Below are 23,184 nucleotides of genomic sequence, written 5' to 3'. Positions count from 1 at the left end.
GAGTTGTTCTGCTGGATTGATTGGTCCTACGTTCGGTAACATCGCTTGCAAACACTATGCACAAATTCTCGGGTGTGTCTTCACATGCCTTGCAGTTATTATTGTCTTCCTAGAGACCATGCCAATACTAAAAGATGTGCTATACATATTGGTAATCATAATCACCCTTATGAGGAGGGGCTATGTAGGTCCATTGAACAAAAACATTAAGGAAAATGTGTTGTTTCATGCTAAAATAAACCCTTTTACTACTACAAGGAAATTAGAGACAGTTGTGGCTCTCAAGATGTTATTTTGGACATGCTCATGGGGGATAAGAAACCTGGCAATTCAGAGATTAGTGAAGATGAATTTGCAGAGCTTCTTGAGTATGTCACTCTGCTTTCAAATAAAAGGAGAATAAAAAGATGTTTGGAGTATGCCAAAAGAGCGAAAAGAATTACATCAAAGGGTCTTGAAGTGGTTCTTGATCTCAAGAATAGATGCAAATATCCATTTATCCATAGTGTGTCTTTTCTTGGGTAGTTAAGTGAAGAACATCAGAACCCCATGTATTTAAAATGTCCACTAAAGGTCCTAGAAGTGGACTAGCCTTGGTTGATAGGATGAGACGAGGAGGAAATATGCAAGATATGTGGGCTCATTTTGACCATGTCCACCACAGAGTCCCTGGTGGCTGGCCAACAATGTTAGCTCATGTGTCCGTGATCTTTTAACTATAGCTCCATGTGAATTCAAAGTTAAGGATAAGTATGCATAAATTGAATTTTGGAAGATACTAAATAATATGGTGCAAGAGAATGGATATGGAATACCAAAATTTAGAGGATTCATGGAAAATGTCAAACGCCAATAGAAAAGTTCCTTAGATGCATAGGTTGTTCATGAGGCCATGATTTTACACAATGAATCCCACATCTTTTACATTAGTATTAAAGGGTCCAGAGCAAATGGTGTGCCCTACTCTATGTCAATAGTAGACTTTCTACGATGCACATGTGAAGGGTTTCAAAAATAAGAGAGCAAGAGCACGGCATACATGCCATGCAAAAACTTATACTTCATGTAAATGTGGGTCTAGGATTAGATTCATTGGCTCATGAGTTCATGCACCACACAACACTAACCAAGGCGGAGTTGTTTCAGGCCCTCAATTGGTAGAAGATGCAATGTGCCTACATTAGGGGCTGATTTTTTGGGTGTTGTTTTTTGAAATATAGCACCTTGACACATGGTGGAATTATTTATCTGAAATATAATTGTACCCTTTGAATATAAAAATATAGCTTGGATTAGCATCCAAACTTAAATTTACTGTGGCTGTGTTTTAATAGCATGTTTTAGTAGCATACAAGGAAACCAATGATCTAATGTTTTCTTTTGTGTGACAGCTGGTGTCATTTCTTTTGTGTGACAGCTAGTGTGTCATTTCTTCAATTGCATGCTCTAATTTGTATGTTAACTATAGTGTTATGCTTGTGTGTGCATGTTTAGAAAGTGTGCTTATTTCTTTCTTTTTGTAGATTGTTTGGTAAGTTTTTCTCAGCTTTTCCCTTTGCTAAAAAAAACTCGCTCAGAGAATGGTTTTCCCCCCAAGCTCTAAGAGCTTGTTTGAGACCATAAAGTGCTTTCTTGAGTTTACACACTTTAGCCTTGTCACCAGGCATCACAAAACCCAATGAGATAACTCATATAAACGTCTTCCTACAAGTCCCCATTGAAAAAAATTGTCTTGATGTCTAACCGATGCACTTTCCATCCATGATAGGTAGCCACTGCAACAACACACAACCTGGAAGTTGGTGTAAATGTCTCATCATAATCTATGCCTTTCTGTTGGGCACCGTCTTTGGTAACTAGTCTTTCTTTTTGTATCTGTCAATGGTACCATCAGACTTTCTCTTTATCTCTTGTACACCCACCTTGCACCACCACTTTTTACCAATTGGCTTCTTGCCTATTGGCAAGTCCACAAGATCCTAGTGCAATTTTTTTAGAATCTCTTGTTGCATGGCTTCTTGCCAGTGTTCATCTTCCTTGGCTTCCTCAATTGAAGACGGCTCATCTATGCCACATAGAGTACTCGTGCAGGGGCCACATCTACATTTTCTCTTACATTTCTAAAACTAGCATGTTTCCTGCTATGCAAAGGAGCAGAGAGCTTGCTCTCTTGTAAAGTACAGACTAGCCAATGATGTCAGCTCTTCTTGTACTACCTCCTCAAAGTCATTGTTTGCAATGGGCTGATTATGGGGCTGAATCTCAACACCCATATCCTTTCCATTAGGCATTTCATGTGGCTGGTCAACTCTTCCTTCTATGCCCAATGGTAGTAATCCCTCAAACATATTTTGTGGGCCATTCTGAAAGGACCTGCTAAACTCTGCAAGTGGTTGAGCCAAATTTTCAGCAAATACAACATCTCTACTTTCAAAAATCCTTTGATTACATGGATTATAGAAACGGTATCCCTTGCTACCACTGTTGTAGCCCAAAAATATGCATTTGATTGTCTTATCATCCAATTGACCTCTAATCTCTGGAGGCACATGAGTATATGCAAGGCAACCGAAAGTTATAACGTAGTCATCCTTCTCCTTTCTGTCATATCAAGCCTCATAAGGAGTAACAGTCTTCAATGCTTTTGTTGGGCACATGTTGAAACATGTGTAGCACACATAATAGTCTCCATCCATAATTTATGAGGCAGATTCTTGGCCTTTATCATGCATCTAGCCATCTCCATCTCAATGACCTATTTTTCCTTTTTGGCACATCATTTTGTTGTGGTGTGTATCGCATAGTACACTGATGCTTTATGCCCTTTTTTGCCAAATATTCCTTAAATGCATTTTACATATATTCCATCCCATTCAACGCTGAATCGTGAGTGGATCGTTGATGTACTGAGTCGTGTTGTTGCACATTCCATAGCCATTAATTCAAGCTTAATCTTGCCTAATCTTGGCTTAAGCATTACAAAGCCTATGCATGGTTATAAGGTGTTGATTGTTGCATTTTTTGAACGATGGCGTGGGATGCGGTCATGGATGGAGATGGTGATGCAGTCATGGAATGAGACACATTTCAAGCGATTGATCTAGTCTTCAAGGTTTCCACCATTTCAAGTTTTCAATTCTTCAAGCCATCAAATCTTCAAGCCTTCAAATCTTCAACAAAGTGATCAAATCTGGAAGGTTTTCTATCATTGGTGAGTCAATTAAACTTTTCTTGATTGGCTTTGGTGGATTCTTGGCATCCAAGTCCAAGAATTAGGGTTTCTCCAAGAATTCCCTAATTTTTGGGATCTTTTCAAGTTGGGGTGAAGCATTGGCATCATTGGCATTGTGTGATGAAGTGGAATATGAGCCTTATGCATGGATCTTGAGGCTACATGAGTAATTTGCCCAAACCCTAAGCCAAGAATTGGGGTTTTTGAAGCATCAAGGCTTGCATATTGCTATTGAAGGGTTTAATAGCTTTTCCCATGCTATTGAACACTCTTGATGCATGATTACATGCTAGTGAATGCTTTTGGATGCCACTCTTGAAAAATGCTATGCCATGGGATGTTATTTGAGTGCATATGGATTTTCTTCATGATTCACATGTCTTTTGGTGATGACTTGATGTGATTGGAGTCACATGGTGGATAAAGAGGCATGAATACATGCTAAAATGATGTTTGTGTGAGCATGAGTCCATGCTACAACTATTGTAAGTGATTCCATCCCTATATTTTGGATTGTACACCACTCTCACACACATTATATTCACTTTGATTCATAGAGAGTACCCATGGTATTGGTGGAGAGGCCAAGGGGGATCATGGCATGAACTCTCCTTGTCGTGAGTACTTTTGGTAAAGTGGCAAGGAGGGGGATTAGGTACTTGGATGTGAAGATTTGGCCCCAACTTGTGCCTAGAATCGGATTAGGTACGAGGGTGGGAAGGCTTGGCCAGGAGATCGGCAAGCATAAAGCTCTTCTCCAACATACAATCAACTATATTGCAAGCATGCCGAGGCTATGGTCACTTGATTGGATATGCCATGGATGTTTGCTAGTGGTCAAAGAATAAGGGTTACTTGAGCAAGCCTATGATTTTGATGATGATCATTTGGGACATTACATCATGAGTGGATATTGGGCAATTGCTTTTGCATTTTATTTGAGAATTGGGCTAAATTGCGGGGAAACTATGGCAAAGGTTTTGTGATTTTTTGCACTCTGCAGTGGCCAAAGAAGTGCAATTCAGTCCCAACTCGCTCAAGATCTCTCAAGGACCTTTTGAATTCTTAAAAGGGTGTCTTAAGGGCGGTCCTAACTAGCCATCAAGTGGTTGATTCGGACACCATCTCAAGATACGAAATGGGCATTTATGTCAGGCTGAAAACCCTAATTCAATCATAGACCCTTAGGGTTATCAAAAATGTGTTTAGAGTTATTCATAATACTCCCTTAGAGCTATCTAATGAGCCAAGAACCACTCTATTCCGACATTGTTGATAGGTCAAAACTAGCAAGTTGACTTTTTCACAAAAAGTCAATTCAATCTTGATTGAGATTTGACTTGGTCAAACCACTTGTTGGAGTATAGTTGGTATATCCCTAGTGCTATCCAAAAAGCCAAGAAGTACTTCGTTTAGACCCATATTTTGTGTTTTAGGACCATTTTTCCATTCTCTACAATGCGGTAAAAACCCTAAAACAAAGAATATTATGGCTATTCAAAAATCTTCTGTTCTTACAAAATTTGCTTTCTACGCATAAGATCTTTCAATAGATCCCTAGATCATCAAATTCTGACACCATTTGAGCTTTCTACAAGCCATATTCCATTTCCAACCATTATGTCAAGTGAGCGGACGTCCATTCGGACGTCTATTCAAAGCAAGTGATGGAACTTCAATTCAAGCAAGCGATGGAACTTCAAGAGATAAGGGAAGATAGGGAAATGGTGAACGAGGATTTTTTAGAGGATAGTGATGAAGAGGATTTTGTGGACATGCAAGCAAGAAGAAATGATGATGAACAAAGATTTCATGAGCATGGGGACAATGTTGATGCAAATGTGCATGAAAGGGTACAAATGCATGAAGGGAATGCTAGGCTAGCCGGAACTAATGAAATGATGATGTTCATGCAAAAAATGTTAGAAGAGCAACGAAGGTACAACAACCATATGGAATCAATGATGAAGGATCAACAACAAGCCTTCATTGATGCATTTTCCGTTCTCCACAAAGATCTTATGGGGGGTGCCTCCAATGCAAGAAGAAATGTTTTTTCCAAGAAACCTTCTTCAAGCATATTTGGTGTACATGGACAGGACTTCTCTCAAGCAAGGCCAACTAGAGCTTCTTCATTTTCAAAGGCAATGGATGGAAATGCTTATCAAAGGTCTTTATCATTTGAGAGTCAAGACAAAGGAAAATATGCTTTTGAAGACATAAAGATTATAGAACATTGTGGTCCAAAAGCAAGGCTTAGATTTACCATGATGCATGTACTTTTGCATACAAGGTTGTTGGAATCAATGAAGGTGCAAGCTTTTCTTGATTATATGGTATCTACTCAAGTGAGTAGTTTATGGATCAAAAGAGGTGAGCCGTTTGCACAAATATTGTTTGCATTCGATGGCGAAGGAGTCACTTGCATGGGAATCAAGGATTGGATTCGTAATTGGGATGCCTATTTTCATGCCTTTCCTTGTGAAGAGCTTGCCAAAGTGAAGAAAGTGACTTCTCATTTCAAAGGAAGAGCTAGAGCTTGGTGGTTGCAGGAAATGCACAACTATGATTGGGATTAGCAGAATTTGGCATATGATGTTGTGCAATACTTTGCGACCACCCATGAGCAAAATTGCTTTAGAGATCAATGCATGGTATTCTCATATGAGGACTCTCTATCTAGCTATATGGGGAAATATAGGTACCTTTCCTTCTTCATTCCCAACATTAAAGAGAAAGAAAGTATAGAGAGTTTTGTGCAAAGATTGGACAAAGATTTCATGCAAGTATCTCAAAGTATTTTGCAAATTGATGAGGATATTGGTCTAGATGAGATCATGGTGTTGATGGGACTTGTCCATATGCATGCCCAAAGGGTCAATCACAAGGGCAAGTTTGTTGAGTAGCTTCAGTCTCTGTAATCATCCCCTATTTCAGAATGCAAGAAAATATTATTTTCCCTTGTTTTTGGCTTAGAGAGAGAAAATTCAATTTTGAGATATTTCTGGATACAAAGTTTCTCCTAATATCTAAGATGAATTCCCCTAAAATAGAAGTTTAAAAAGAATTTTTCAATGTGCATTAGAAATTAATTGAATATGTATATTGAGACCTTAGCCTAAGGGTCCACATTTTTAAAAAAATTTGATTAAGATCCAAATAAGGTTCTAAAGGGCCAATAGGATTAATCCAAGTGTTGGGATGAGAAAAATACAAAGAATAAAAGAAAATACCCCAAAAAGGAGTAAATGCTCACATAAGATGAAGAGTGGACTAAGGACTGGGTTTACTAATTAAAAATTGGGATATTTTAGTAAAATTATGAATTTTTTACACCTCAGTAAGGAGGGAGAGGCTTCATGAAGTAGGCACATTTTTTTCATCATTGCTTTGCATTTTTAATTCAAAAAATGACATATTTTTATCTCTCCTCTCTCCTCCTGCAAATTGGATCAAAAAGGGAGCCAAACTAGTCCAAATCTTGTCCAAATTGGGTCAAACTAAAGCTGAAAACCTCTAGAACCCAATTGGACTTGGTGAGTGGCCTCCCTCAACATAAATAGACCCTCATTCCTTTGTATTTCCATCTTTGAGTAATTACATGCCAGTATTATCTTCATTTTAGTGTAATTCTATTATCCCTCTATTTTACCTCTACTTTTGGGAGCTTTGGAGCTTCTCAATTCTCCATCCTCTCTTGGAGATTACCCTCCCCAACTTGGTGGCCAAACCTTGCTTTGTGGGCTTCACTTCTCTCCAAAAGAATCAAGCCAAAATCAAAGGTATGCCTTAAATCAATGGTTTTTCTATCTTTCTCAATGACTTTCTTCTTCCCAACCCCTCTAATGCTTGGGAAGCTTTCAATTGAATGGTTTTTTCTTGAAATCAAGCTTTCTAATGATTCATAATGTTTAAAAGATTTAATACTAATCTTTATGCTTAATTATAGTATTTTTATTAGTAAAACTCTCTTTGTTGGAAAGATTAATCATCTTTATGGTTAGATCCTTGTTAGAAGGATGGTTCTTAATGATAAACTCATTATCTGAAACAAAACTCTAGGCTTGACAAGCTAGAGAAAAATATTAGGTATTTTTATGATTTTAATTTAGTTAAAAATGATGATTAAATTCTTTAAGCTTGTTTATGATTTAGAAAAATCCTATAAACTCATTTTAAAGTTGAAAGAGTGTTATGCTAACATTTTATAAGAATTATCCTGTAGAAATGAGGAATGGATGTTTTAAATAAAGAGGATTAATCATAATTATGTTCATAATTATGCTAAGTATGCATAATAAAAATTTTAGTTTAAAAGAGGAGCTCCTATCACATTTCAATTATGTGTATTCATTTAAGTTAGAAAATTGAACATTCTCAGTAATTGCAGCAGCGAAGCTATGGCAAAATTTTTCAAAAAAGAAAAATCTTATTTTTATGCATAAAATTAATAAAGCAAAAAGAGGAATTCCCATCATATTCTAGGCATAGATATTTTTATGCTAAAAGAATGATTTTTGTTACATTTATGAAAAATACTTTTATAATATTTATGCATAATTGCTTAAATAGAGAAAAGATGAATTTTTGTTATATTTATCTTTCTCTCTCTCTCTCTCCCCCCCCCCCTCTCTCTCTCTCTCTCTCTCTCTCTCTCTCTCTCTCTCGCTTGTGTGCCAACACACAAAAAAAGCTTGCATTTCTCTCTCCCTCTCTCTTTCTCTCCCTCTCCCTCCCTCTCTCTCTCTCTCTCTCTCTCTCTCTCTCTCTCTCTCTCTCTCTCTCTCTCTCTCTCTCTCTCTCTCTGGCTAAATACACAAAAGAGAAACATGGTGGAGCTACAAGAGTTGGAAGAGGTTAAAACTTTACAGATCTTAACACTGATCTCTCTCTCTCTCTCTCTCTCTCTCTCTCTCTCTCTCTCTCTCTCTCTCTCTCTCTCTCTCTCTCTCTCTCTCTCTCTCTCTCTCTCTCTCTCTCTCTATGCAATGCAAAAGTGGATATTTAACATAAGTTTATATGTTACAAGTTAATGCACTCCCATCCCAGGAATGTAAGTTCATTAGGGAATATGAATCACAACGCAAAAGAAAACATAGAGCCAAAAATAAAAGGAAATCAGAGGAAGCAAGAAACAAGGACCATGTAGAGATCATTGATGGCAAAAGAAGAGCAAAAATTTCCAAAGAGATTGTGCGGTATTTTCATCTCTGAAAAAATGGAATAGACGTGACCACTAAGAAAGACATCTTCAATTAGCTAATCCTTCATCCGTCATTAAAAGATTTGCAAGACTCACAGCTCCAAAGGTACCAAAATGATGTTCAAACAGTGCTCATAGCAAATATTTGCAACACGCTCAAAAGTTTAAAGAAGCCATGGTCTGGGGATGAATTATTCCTCAAAAGGTCTGCCATGATGATGCTCTTAAACTCAAAAGAATCAAAGGAGTCACGAAGCCTCAAACTCACTGATGTCTCTAAGCTACCCATTGATAGTAGAAGGAACTTTTATGTGGCAAAATCTCGTCTGGAACTTGAGATTGACAACTCCATGTTGTCTTTCTCCACATGTCATAGGAAACAACCAAGAAGCCACATACCTGATGAGGTAAAGGATCTGGTGATCATGTTTTGGACAATTGAGACTCGTGTGTCCCCTAACAAAAAGGACATATGTCGAAAAAGAATCGGTCGAAAGAACTACATCGAGCACCCAATTCATCTACTAGATGTATCATAGGTATGCCTATTGTATAATACTGGTGAAAGGTAGAAAATTTCTCACTAGTAGCTAAATAGTTATGGTACCCAAATATAGATATATGCCTAATAATTGTATACATAATAGTTGTTTGATAACTGTGCATCTAATATTTACCTAATAGCTTTCTCATAGTTGTATATATCTGAAGCCTATGTAATAGGTAACTAGCTATGCTAGTTAATAGATAGACAATAGCTACTTAACAGTTAGAGTGTGTAGCTAACTAGGACTTGATTAATACAGGCTCACCTAACATATGCGTAATAGTTGTCTAATAGCTGTATATCTTTTAGATATCTAATAAATTTAACTAGTAGCTATTTAGTAGATATGAATCTAATAGCAACCTTAGTTCAATAATAGTTGTGCACTTAATTTATACCTGATAGCTAGCGATTTATTAGATGTGTAACTAATTAATAGATCTGCCTCTAATAACTAACCGATCTATATATCTAATAGTTGTGTAATAGTAGTGTAATAGCTTACTAATAGCTCTATGTCTCATAGAATGATATCAAATAGCTGTTTATCTTCTAGTTTTAATAGTTGTTGATAGCTACCTAATAGAATTATATCTAATAGCTATCTATCTTATATCTGACAACTAGTTGGTTATTGTTAATAGCTATAGACAGCTATTAGGTACCTAAAAGATAGTAGACACAACCTCCTAATAGCTTACTCATAGTTGTCTAATGACTATTTAATAGCCACCCACCAATAGTTGTCTGCTAGCTCAATGATAGCTAACTATTAAACAACATTATAATAGCAATTTAATAGCTATCTAATAACTATGTAATAGCTACCTCATAGTTGTTTATTAGCTAATTGATAGCTACCTAATAGTAGCTGTAAGATTCCTCACCAGCCCCTCAAGATGTCCAGTTTCTTCCCTTGTAGATCTTGTTTTTACATGTTTTGTCCTAGAGAGAAAAAATCTTTTAGAGAGAGGTAATTCAGTTTTTAGATATCTTTGGATGGAAAAATATCCCTTCTTATTAAAATAGATTTCCCCAAAACAGAAGTTTAGAGAAAGAAATTCCCGAGGTGCATTAGAAATAAATTATAATGTGCACAAAAGACCTTAGCCTAAGGGTTCAGATTTTCTAAAAATTTTGGATTAAGGTTCTTATGGACCAATAAGATTAATCCAAATGTAGGGAGGAGATAAATTGAAGAATAAAAGAAACCCCCCCCCCCCCCCAAAAAAAACGAGTAAATGCTCACATAAGATGAAGAGTGGACTAAGGACCAAAGAAAAGAATTAAAAAACTGAATTTTGACACCTCAGTGTGGGGATCTCCCCTCATGAAGTAGGCGCCTTTTTCTCATCATTATTCCCAATTTTTAATCAATAAAATGAGATATTTTCATCTCTCCTCTCTCCTATTTTCACTCACCATGAGACAGATCGTATTTAGTTTAATCTAGATGGGAATGTAACTGACTGCCAGTTCAGAGTCTTACCTTTGGGAGTTTTGGACGGAATCGTTGGAATGGATTGGCTCCACAAAAATCAAGCTGACATTCACTGTCATAATGGAACCATTTCCTTCCGTGACCTTCACGGGAACAAAGTTCAAGGAACTGGAATTTTCGGATCCCCAAATCTGCAATTAGTAATAAAAGCTTCTAGGTTACTGAAAGGACTTAGAAAGAAGCAGCTCATTTATGTTGTCAAAATGATTTCGATAGAGACACAAAGTTAAAGGAGGCTAAAGAACCAGAATGGTTAAGTGAGTATGATGATTTATTCCCAACAACAGAGCTAACTGAGATGCCTCCGATTTGGGAAGTAGATTATGAGATAGAATTGACCCCCGGAGCTTAGCCATAGTAGCCCAGTGCTGACTAATCTTCTTCTACCCTTTGAGGTAGTAATGCCAGTGGTTTTGCCCTGGGAGGTGCACTCATGCAGGAAGGTCATGCAGTGGGCTATAAATCCTCAAAACTCAAAATGCATGAGAGAAATTATGCTGTCCATGACCTGGAGCTACTTTTAGTAGTCTATGCCCTGAAGTTGTGGAGACATTACCTACTGGGTCAAAGATTCACTTTGATGTGACAGATCATCAGAGCTTAAAGTGGATCTTCACTCAAAAGGATCTTAACATGTGCCAAAGAAGGTGGATGCAGATCCTGCAGAAATTTGATTTTGAAATCAAGTACCGCCCAGGAAAAGAAAATGTGGTAGCAGATGCCCTCAGCAGAAAAGCCTCCTTGCTTGCAATCACAATGGTGTCAAATCCATTGATTAATGAAGCAAGAGAGAAGATCATGCAGGATAGATTCTTTGGCCCTATTACTACCCTACTTATGTAGGAAAGCAAAACTCCTTAGGAGTTGAACCGAGTTCAAGGGTATAGCCTGGATGAAGGAATTATGTATTATAATAGGAGGCTATGCATTCCCAAATGATGAGGGAACTAAGGGTCAAATTTTGAATGAAGCCCATGATAGCCTTATAGTAGGACATCCAGGCTTCATCAAGACCTACATGTCTGTAAAGAAAAGCTTCTTTGGGCTTGGACTAAAAAAGGATGTACTTAATCATGTACGTCAATGCCTGATATGTCAGAAAGTCAAAGCAGAGAGAGTAAAAATGTTTGGGAAGTTACATCCATTAGACATCCCCCAGATGAAGTGGGAATGTATCAGTATGGATTTTATTATTGGACTACCTTCAGTGCAATCAAGTTACAACTCCATCTTCGTGGTAGTTGACAGACTAACCAAATTTGCCCATCTGATATCAGTAAAAGAAACCTACACTGCAGTGGATGTGGCCAGAGTGTTCCTCAAGGAAATCTTCATATTGCATGGCCTACCTAGAAGAATAGTAAGTGATCAAGATCCCAAATTCACGTCAAGATTCTGGACTGCATTCTTCAAAGCAGTAGGAACTTTCTTGGATCTCTCAACATAGCTTACCACCACGAGATCGATGGTTAAACAAAAAGGGTGAACCAAGTAATCGAAGATATACTTTAGTCATACTATGGTAGGGAACCCAAAAAGTGGCTAACCTATCTGCACCTAGTCAAATTTGCCTACAATGCTTCTTATCACCGAAGTATCGAGATGAGCCCTTTCAAAGCTCTGTATGGACAAGACTGCCTAACACCATTAACTTGGTCCGACCCATTGATTAGGGTCGAGATGTCCAGACAGATGCTTTTGACAACTTGGAGCAGCAGATGCAGTCAATTCGCAAGGATATAAAAGATACCCAGGATAGACAATGTAAGATTCCTCCCTCCAACTTTTGAGGTATGCAAGTGTAAGAACCTCCCCTTTAAAACTTATAATTATTTCCCTCTCTGAAATAAAAGAAAGATCATATTTTATCCTGTTTTGGCCTAGAGAGAGAAAATATCTAGAGGGAGGTAATTCAAAATTGAGATATTTTTGGATATAAAAATCCTCCTAGTGTCTAAAATGGTTTCCCCTGAAACAGATATTCAAAAAGAAATTTCCAATGTGCAATTGGAATAAATTGAAATCAGGTAAAAAGGAGGATCCACATTTTCTGAAATTTTTGAATTAAGGTTCATATGGACCAATTAGATTAATCCAAATGTAGGGAGGAGATAAATGGAAGAATAAAAGAAAATCCCCCAAAAATCAGTAAATGCTCACATAAGATGAAGAGTTGACTAAGGACAAGGTTATTAGTTAAAAAAAGAAGAGATATTTAGAAGAAATGATGCATTTTTGACACCTCAGTGTGGGGAATTTCCCTCATGAAGGAGGCACCTATTTCACATGTGTGGTTGAGTTTTAAACTCACAAATAATGAGATATTTTCATCTCTCCTCTCTCCTACTTCAACTAGATCCAAAAAGTAAGCTAAACTGACCTAAAAATGGTCAAAAATTGACCAAACTGATCTGGAAAATTCTAGAATCAGTTTGCTTAGTTAGAGGCTCACTTTTGCCTATAAATGAAGCCTCCCCCTTTGTAAATGGTTAATAGTGTTTTATGCACTGTTACTCTACTCCTCCCCAGAGCCAAAAACAGTGAATTCATTGATAATTCATTTGTTTTTGACCATTTCCTCTTCAAAAAAATTGGTGGCCACTCTTGTTGCAAACAAGAGTAGATCCCTCAAAATATCAAGCCAAAGGAAAGCTCACAAAACTCCTAGTAAGTAAGAAATTCTACTTTTTCTTATTCTATTTTATGGTTTTTTGATTTTTGCTTTCTTTAAAATGAAAATGGATGTTATGCCTTGCTGGAAAGGCTTTCCCCCTTCTCTTCATTATTGAATTCAGCCTTTCTTTATCCTAGATGTGTAATCAAATTGATGGAATCAAACTTTTCATATTGTTTACTCTTAATAAAGTGGAAATTGATTAGATTAGAATGATTTAAATTATCCTGGATAATTTCTAGTAAATTTTAGAGTGAAAAATTTGCAAAATGGTCAGCCTAACACCGCTTGTGTATTTTAAAAGTGTTATTTTTATTCTATGCATAGAAAAATGCATATTAGAAATATTTTTATTATGAAAGTGTTATTTTCATTAGAATTAATTTCTTTGCATAGAAAGATGCATATTGGGAATATTTTGATTATAAAAGTGTTACTTTCATCAAAATTGATTTTTATGCATAAATAGATGCATAAAAGAATTTTTTTATTATAAAAGTGTTACTTTCATTAAAATTGAATTTATGCATAAATAGATGCATAAAAGATTTTTTTAAATTATAAAAGCGTTACTTTCATCAAATTTTGATTTTATGCATAGAAAGATGCATAAAGAAATTTATTTTTATTTCAAAAGAGTTATTCTCATTAATTTTGATTTTATGCATAGAAAGATGCATAAAGAAATTTATTTTTATTTCAAAAGAGTTATTCTCATTAATTTTGATTTTATGCATAGAAAGATGCATAAAGAAATTTAATTTTTAATTCAAAAGAGTTATTCTCATCAATTTTGATTTTATGCATAGAAAGATGCATTAAAAAATTTATTTTTATTTCAAAAGAGTTATTCTCATTAATTTTGATTTTATGCATGGAAAAATATATAAAGAAATTAAATTTTTATTTTAAAAGAGTTATTCTCATTAATTATGATTTTATGCATAGAAAAATGCATAAAGAAATTAAATTTTTAATTCAAAAGAGTTATTGTCATCAATTTTGATTTTATGCATAGAAAGATGCATAAAGAAATTTATTTTAATTTCAAAAGAGTTATTGTCATCAATTTTGATTTTATGCATAGAAAGATGCATAAAGAAATTTATTTTTATTTCAAAAGAGTTATTCTCAGTAATTTTGATTTTATGCATAGAAAGATGCATAAAGAAATTTATTTTTATTTCTAAAGAGTTATTCTCATTATTTTTGATTTTTATGCATAGAAAGATGCATAAAGAAATTTGTTTTTATTTCAAAAGAGTTATTCTCATTAATTTTAATTTTATGCATAGAAAGATGCATAAAGAAATTTGTTTTTATTTCAAAAGAGTTATTCTCATTAAAATTGAATTTATGCATAGAAAGATGCATAAAAGATTTATTTTTATTTCGAAAGTGTTATTCTCCTTAAAATTGAATTTATGCATAAACGAATTTTTATAAAAGTGTTATTTCCCACTGAAGTTGTTCTTATGCATAAATAGATGTGTAAAGAATCTTTATATCAAAAATAAGAATTCTCTTACATTCTATGAATAGATGACATGTGATGTCATGTGAATTAGGATGTAAATGAATGATATAGGATGTGAATGAATGTGTTAGCATGTGAATCGGGATGTGAATGAATGGTATAGGATGTGAATTGGGATGTGAATGAATGATAAGGGATGTGAATGGATGTGATGTGATGTCAGATAAATGTGAATGAATAGATGAGATGTGATGTCATGTGAATCAGGATGTAAAATGAATGATATAGGATGTGAATGAATGTGTGAGCATGTGAATCGGGATGTGAATGAATGATATAGGATGTGAATGAATGTGATAACATGTGAATCGGGATGTGAATGAATGATAAGGGATGTGAGTGGATGTGATGTGATGTGAATCGGGATGTGAATGAACGATAAGGGACGTGAATAAATGTGTTAGCATGTGAATCGGGATGTGAATGAATGAGATGTGATGTGAAATGGATGTGATAAGATGCAATGTAAACTGGATAGAAGTTAATATATGTGAAGTGATGAGATGTATGGGTAGATGCAAGTGGATGAGATCTGATGAGGATAAATGAGAAAATAAGTGATGGGATAGAAAAAGATGTGATACTTATGAAATGAATGTGGATTGATGTATGGATGATGTGGATTGACGTGTGGATGTATGGGTAGATGCAAGTGGATGAGATCTGATGAGGATAAATGAGAAAATAAGTGATGAGATAGAAAAAGATGTGATTAGATGAGAATGGGAATACTTATGAAATGAATGTGGATTGATGTATGGATGATGTGGATTGACGTGTGGATTGATGTGGATAAATGTATGGAAGATGTGGATGGATGTGTGGATAATGTGGATTGATGTGGATGGATGTATGGATGATGTGGATTGATGTGGGTTGATGTGTGGATAATGTGGATTGACGTGAATGGATATATGGATGATGTGGGTTGATGTGTGGATAATGTGGATTGACGTGAATGGATGTATGGATGATGTGGATTGATGTGTGGATAATGTGGATTGATTTGGATGTATGTATGGATGATATAGATTGACGTGTGGATTGATATGGATGAATGTGTGAAAGATGTGGATGGATGTGTGGATAATGTGGATTGATGTGTTGGAATTAGGGTTGCAGGAATGCACACACAACTTCAAGAAGATGAGGAAGCTTGAGCACAACACAGTAGTGTATTATGAGTGCCAAAAATGAAAGATTAACAAGCCCTAGAAGATAATGGGCGTATATACAATGCACGGGGGAAAAAACCTCCTAGTGAGGGAAAAAGTGCCCCGGCGGTCCTAAGTGTGTTCACACACATCACTACTATAATATGGTAACAAATCCCCCCTGGAGTGATGCGGTGAACAAGAGCTAGCACTCATGTATAGGGAAGTGTCTAGCTATGTGGACGAATCCACAAAAGGGAGTAAGCCCAAAGCTTTGCGAAAAGCTTCGAACTTCTCACGAGGCAGAGCCTTTGTGAAAAGGTCTGCAAGGTTATCCTGTGTTGGCACATAAGCCAAACTGATCTCTCCTGCAGAGAGTCTCTCCCTGACATAATGGTAGTGCACCTCAATGTGCTTCGTACGAGCATGGAACACTGGGTTCCGCGCAACTGCCAATGCGCTCTGACTGTCAGTGAAGATGGTGGTGGCAGATGGCTGCCCAACACCCAAATCAGCCATAAGGCGTCTGAGCCACACACACTCAACCGTAGCTGTGAAAGCTGCCCTGTACTCAGCTTCACAACTAGAAGTGGCCACAGTAGGCTGCTTCTTGCTCAACCATGATATGCATGAGCTTCCAAGCATGAAGCAAAAACCACTCGTGGTGGACACGCGTGTGTCATAACAACCAGCCCAGTCAGAATCTGAAAAAACATGTAAATCTGGCGGCAATGATCCCCCCTTGGGATAAAACAACCCAAGATGCCGAGTACCACTCAAATAGCGAAAGATACGCTTCACTGCCTGCCAATGCTTAATGCCTGGGCTATGCATAAATCTGCTCACCTGTGAGATTGCAAACTGAATGTCTGGCCTCGTAATGCATACATAAATGAGGCAACCAACAGCTGTCTGATAGAGTGTGACATCAAAGTGATCTCCAGCATCATGAAGACTCAACTTCAAACCTGTCTCCATTGGAGTAGCAATAGGCTTGCAGTCTTCAAGGCCAAATCTCCGCAACAATGTTTCAATATACTTTGTCTGACACAAAGCAATACCTCCATCACACTGCTTAAATTGTATCCCCAAATAATGATGCAAATGCCCCAAATCTGACATCTCAAAAGAGGCATTCAAATCAGCCTTAAAATCAGCAATATGACTCTCATTTGGTCCTGTGAGCAGCATGTCATCGACATAGAGAGCAATGATTAGATGTACACCATCCACACGTTTAACATACAAAGTGCTTTCTGTTGGACTATTCTGAAACCCATGTGCAGTCAAATATGCATGTATTTTTTCATACCAAGCTCGTGGAGCTTGCTTTAAACCATATAAAGCCTTTTTTAACCTGCACACTTTGTTTTCCTGCCCTCTTTGAACAAAACCACGAGGCTGCGATACATACACCTCCTCATGCAAATCTCCATTTAAGAACGCAGTCTTTATGTCCAGCTGATGTACATTCCAACCATTATGAGCTGCTAATGCACAGATGCTACGAACAGTGGTCATACGACATGTGGGAGCAAAAGTCTCATCAAAATCAATGCCCTTCTCTTGAGCATAACCTTTTGCAACAAGCCTAGCCTTATGGCGATCCACTGTGCCATCAGGCTTACGCTTCAATTTGTATACCCACTTAGTGCCAATGGCCTTCTTGCCAGGGGGCAAGTCACATAAAGACCATGTACTATTCTTCATAATACCATCGTATTCTGCTTGCATAGCAGCCATCCAATTTTCTGAACTTTGTGCCTCATCAAATGAAACAGGCTCACTTTCATCGCACATACTAGAAACAGCCAATGCATAACAATCTGACGCATAAGAGGCACCATGAGAGCCAGAACGAGTGCGACTAGACAAAGGGGCATCCAACTTGCTGTCACGCAAAGTCTGCACCAGCCATCTAGGCATGTTCCTAGAGCCCTCAATCTCTTGTCTCTCATCCTCAAGTGCATCATGCACATCTGCATCAGATATAGGCTGATCTGTGCCATCATTTAAAACCTGCATAGGCTGAAAAACTGCCTCATGAGGTATTGCACTTGACTGTGCACCACTGAAAAGAGGCAACAATGTATCATAGACATCACGTGAGCTGATATCTGTCTCCTTAGTACATGAAACCAAGGGCTGAACTGCATCTTCCACAAATACAACATCACGGCTAACCAAAATGCGCTTTGTCTGTGGATGATACAAACGATAGCCTTTGCTCTCAGCACTATATCCAACAAAAATACATTTGACAGCTTTGTCATCCAATTTTCTGCGATGTTGCACAGGCACTAATGCATATGCCAGGCAACCAAAAACACGTAAATGGCCAACAGATGGCTTGCGGCTATGCCAAGCCTCATATGGAGTGACAACCTGTAATGCTTTGGTGGGACACCTGTTTAGTACATAAGTGGCACACATGACAGCCTCAAGCCAAAAACCATGTGGTAGACTTTGACTCTTAACCATACATCTTGCCATTTCCATGAGAGACCTGTTTTTTCTCTCAGCCACACCATTTTGCTGTGGTGTATACGGCACTGTACATTGGTGTTTTATCCCACGCTCAGCCAGAAATGCATTAAATTCTGAAGACATATACTCCCCCCCTCGATCTGAACGGAGGGTGCCCATCTTACTTTCTGACACATTTTCAGCCATAACCAAAAACTGTTTGAAGCACAAAAACACTTCGGACTTTGCCTTCAAAGGATATACCCATGCATGCCTGGTAAAATCATCAATGAAAGTCACGAAGTAAAGGTAGTTTCCAAATGATGGAGTTTGCATGGGACCACAAACATCACTGTGAACAAGCTGCAATCTGCGTTCAGCTCTCACTGATCCATCTTTGGGAAAGGAAGCACGCTGCATTTTTCCCAATATGCAGCCCTCACAAACATGCTTGACAGGTGCCTCAAGCTTAGGCAAAGAAGACACCATTTCAGATTTCTGCAGGCGCAGCAAACTTGCAAAATTCAGATGACCAAAACGTGCATGCCACAGTTTTGCATTTGAAATAGCCTGCGTATCCATAATAGCACATGCTGAATCCTCTACACATTTGCTATCCATATTGAGCTTATACAGCCCTCGACATAGTGAACCAGATGCTACAATGATGTCACCACAAGAGAGATCATGAACAGTACATCTGTCATCCACAAATTTTACAACCAAACCTGTTTTGGCAAATGCGGAGACTGACAGCAGATTCTTTTTGATCCCTGGCACATACAATGCATCAAAAAGTGTAAAGGTGTTGCAATTTGCAACATTCAGCACAATCTGTCCAACTCCTTTAACGGGATAAGAGGAGTTATTGGCACAAGTGACAGTATTCCCTGTGGGAGCAGACTCAAGGAAAGTGAATAAACTGCGCTGCGAGGTGATATGCTTAGTGGCACCACTGTTAAAGTACCATACATCTGAATCTACTGCAGACATACATGTGTCATGCAAAGATGGGTCATAACTGCACTGCGCATTGAATGCCCATTCTGTATCTTGAACAACATTAGCAGATTCATTGTTAGAAGGAGAGGCATCTGCAACAGCCATACCAGCCTCTTTCTTCTTAGCCTCTTTCGCAGCCAGCTTAGGACACGCTTTGATGACATGATCATTTCCCTTACAGTACTTGCAAAATGTCTTCTGTTTGTCACCCTTCTTCTCATCTTTGTCTTCCTTCTTTGGTTTCGCAGCATTTGCAGATTTCTGCTTACTAGAAGAAAAGCCAGCTTTACCTTTCCCGCTTCTCTGACTAGCAACGAAAGCTTGATCTGCGACACGCATAATATTCCTGTTTTGCCTTGACTGGTCTTCTTGCAGCAAAACAGAAACTAACTCCTCAAATGATAAGGCATTGGGATTGCCTTTCATCATCAAGCGAAGAGTGGAAGCAAAACCCTGATAAGAATCTGGTAGACCATTCAAAACAGTCTGCACAAGTGAACTGTCTGACAGGATTTCATCTGCAGAAATGAGCTGCTCTTTGAAATCCTTGATCTTTGTCAAAAAGCTATCCATAGAATCACCTTCGTTCATATGCTCACTCTCCAACTGTTTTCGGAGGTAAGCAACACGAGCCTCATTTCTTGCCTGATACAATGTGGCAAGTACATCCCAAGCATCCTTAGAAGTCCTGCAGGAGCGAATATGTGGGATAATGGTACATTTGACAGACAGCGCAATCAAGGCATGAGCCTGCGCATCTCTACCATCCCAACGAATCTGCTCTGCTGAAAGTGGTGGTTCTCGAACAGCTGCTACAGCACTTGTGCCTGCACCATCATCAACAGTACCTGTTTCTGATGTGTTTGCAGCATTCCCAGCCACAATAGGACGTGCATCAATACCCTGCACAATGTTCCATAACCCCTTTGCTACCAATACATGTCGCATCATATATGCCCACAATGGATAGTTGGTGCCATCCAACTTATCCTCAGCAGCCAACATGCGGAATACATCATTGTTGTCAGCCATGGCCAATGACTGTACTACTAGATGTAAATGCTGTCTGTAAGAGGTAAACCTGTATAAAATCGACCTGTGCTATGTAGCACAACCCAAAACAGACGAATGGGCACCTGTCCTGCAGATTTTAATCTTGACAGAAAATCTGCACAATAGGACGATTTTGCCTGCGCAGTACTTGGAATGCAAAAACGGAGGGCGAAATGACTTCAGATCAAAATTCTGAAACGAACGAGCCTTACGGGCTCGCCCACGGCATATACTAACCTGCAGACGCTCGTGAAACCTCGTCGCAATCGGAGGAGATGAAGCGGCAGGTGCCGGTGATGCTGCCCGGGAGGAGGAAGCCTGCTCTGATACCAATTGTTGGAATTAGGGTTGCAGGAATGCACACACAACTTCAAGAAGATGAGGAAGCTTGAGCACAACACAGTAGTGTATTATGAGTGCCAAAAATGAAAGATTAACAAGCCCTAGAAGATAATGGGCGTATATACAATGCACGGGGGAAAAAACCTCCTAGTGAGGGAAAAAGTGCCCCGGCGGTCCTAAGTGTGTTCACACACATCACTACTATAATATGGTAACATGATGTGGATGGATGTATGGATGATGTGGATTGATGTGGAGAATGTGGATGGATGTATGGATGATGTTGATTGATATGTGGATGATGCGATTGGATGTGATTTGATGTGGTTATGATGTGATGTGATAGGAATCGATGAAGAAAAAAAAATTTATGGGAAGATGAGAAAAGATGGGGACTAATATGAAAGGATGTGGAGTGATGAGAAAAGATGGAAATATTGTTGGAACTGTATTTATATGTGAAATCTATTTTTAAATGACTGTTTTATGTCAAGAATGCTGGGAAGCATTTTGACCGTCTTGTGAATGAGGTCGTGGAGATCTATCTGCTGTTAAAGTTGCAATTGCTGACGAAGAGTCAACGGAGGACGACTTGCGTAGCAAGGTCGGTCGAGGTCTTGACGAGCCTCAGTTTGATTTAAATGGTGAGCTTCCGGTACAGTGGATGAGGGACCAAGGAAGCGGCCTATGAGTGAAGCGCTAGGTGACCTGTTTTGCAAAGGATCCTAGAGGGTGCTGACCATACGACGGTGCTCAGGCTCTAGGTCATCAAAGATACCCACATGTACGTCGGGGAAGATATTGGAACAAGGAGTAAGAGTTGTTTTCTGAATTCGGGCATGGATCTGGTTGATTGACCTTGCTGGTCCTCAACGAATGAGTCCATGGCTCTTTTATATGGATATGTTGGTTGATCTTGCTGATCTTTAACGGAGACTCCATTTTTGTTAAAGTGAATACTTGCCGGTTACTATAAGCTAGGAACTATCGAAAAGGTCCCTAAGTGGATAGGGGGTGAGCATTCTGGTTGCCAATGATGCCATAGGTACACCGATGAAGAAATGTTTGGAAATAAGGATTCAACTGGATAATTAGAGGATTATGATCAGTGATACTATGGTTTCATTAAATGATTGTTTTAAAGATTGTTGAATCTGTGAAAAAGGCAAATTCATATTGGGTGTGTAAGTGGTGTGGCTAGTTTTAAGTTTGCATGAATATCCGGCTAGGGGGCCTAGGAACTCTTTTCCCTGGTACCCGAGACAACCTAACCAAATTCTTAATTGGATCCCATCACTACAGTGGTTGGGTGGTTGGCTAACCCATGGGACTGGATGGGGTTAGGCTGGACTGATGGATCCCTAAATTGAGACTCAATTCTGTTCTGGTTCGATGATAGATGAAGTGAATCCCGGACAAAAATTGTTCTATGGAAAAGAATCAACGGCTGTGCCTCTCAATGAGGAAAAAAGTGTTGGTCTCTATGATCCAAGTACAATCTTTTCCTTGATCTGACTATGGGACTTACGGGTTTAGTCAGATCAATTTAATTAGTTAAGGCTTTTGAATACGTTAGAAAAAAGTTATCCTAGAGGAATCGCCCGTGCTTTCCGGGCAAGGAAAGTTTTTTCGGGTTTGGTTTTGGAAGAACCGATGGATTAGTCTCTTGTCCGTGTTGCCATATATATATAGGCAGTGATATGTGTGAACACACTTAGGACGGCCGGGGCACCTTTTCCCTCTTTAGGAGGTTTTTTTCCCGGGCTTGTATATACGCCCATCCTTCTAGGGCTAACTTATCTTTTGTACATTGACACAATCTAATACACTTTGTGTTGTGTGCATTCTTGCTTCTTCTTCTCCAAGCTTTGTGTGCTTTCCAGCAACCCTAATTCCAACAATTGGTATCAGAGCAGGCATCGGCTCCCAGGGCTATGCCGCCAGCACCATCCGACTCACGTTCTCCGATTGAGGTGAGCTTTCACGAGCGCTTCCAGGTCCCTATACTCTGCAAATAAGCTAGTAGGGCTTTGCGTTCTCAGAAATCGCATCTGAGGTCGTTTCGGGCTCCGTTTTTGCATTTCAAGTTCTGCACAGGTGTTTTCGTCATTTTCTGCAGAAATTTCAACAGTGCAGTTCTCTGCAAAATAGGCATATGTACTCTATTGTGGACCGTGCTACATAGCACGAGTTGTTTTCTGTTCAGTGTTTGCTTCATTACAGGTAGCTTTTGCATCAGTTTCAGTCAGTGGCCATGGTTGATAACAGCAATGATGTATTTCGCATGTTATCTGCTGATGACAAATTGGATGGAGACAGCAACTACCCACTTTGGGCATACACGATGCAGCATGTTTTGGTTTCAAAAGGAGTGTGGAACATTGTGCAGGGTATAGATGTACATCCAGGTTCTGTGGATGTAGGATCTGTTGAGGATGTTGCAGGTTCTAACAGCTCTACTGTTGCTGCTGTT

General features: G+C 38.5%; 1 pseudogene; it reads left to right on the top strand.

The window, feature by feature from the left end:
• The first annotated feature begins 3,028 nt into the window (after positions 1–3,028).
• Positions 3,029–8,974, top strand: LOC147615155 (uncharacterized; annotated as a pseudogene).
• Positions 8,975–23,184: the final 14,210 nt, after the last annotated feature.

The sequence above is a fragment of the Cibotium barometz genome, chromosome 40 (assembly GCF_041138505.1).
Source record: "Cibotium barometz isolate CiBa-2024 chromosome 40, ASM4113850v1, whole genome shotgun sequence".
Lineage (NCBI taxonomy): Eukaryota > Viridiplantae > Streptophyta > Polypodiopsida > Cyatheales > Cibotiaceae > Cibotium > Cibotium barometz.
This window is presented reverse-complemented; position numbering and strand designations above follow the sequence as displayed.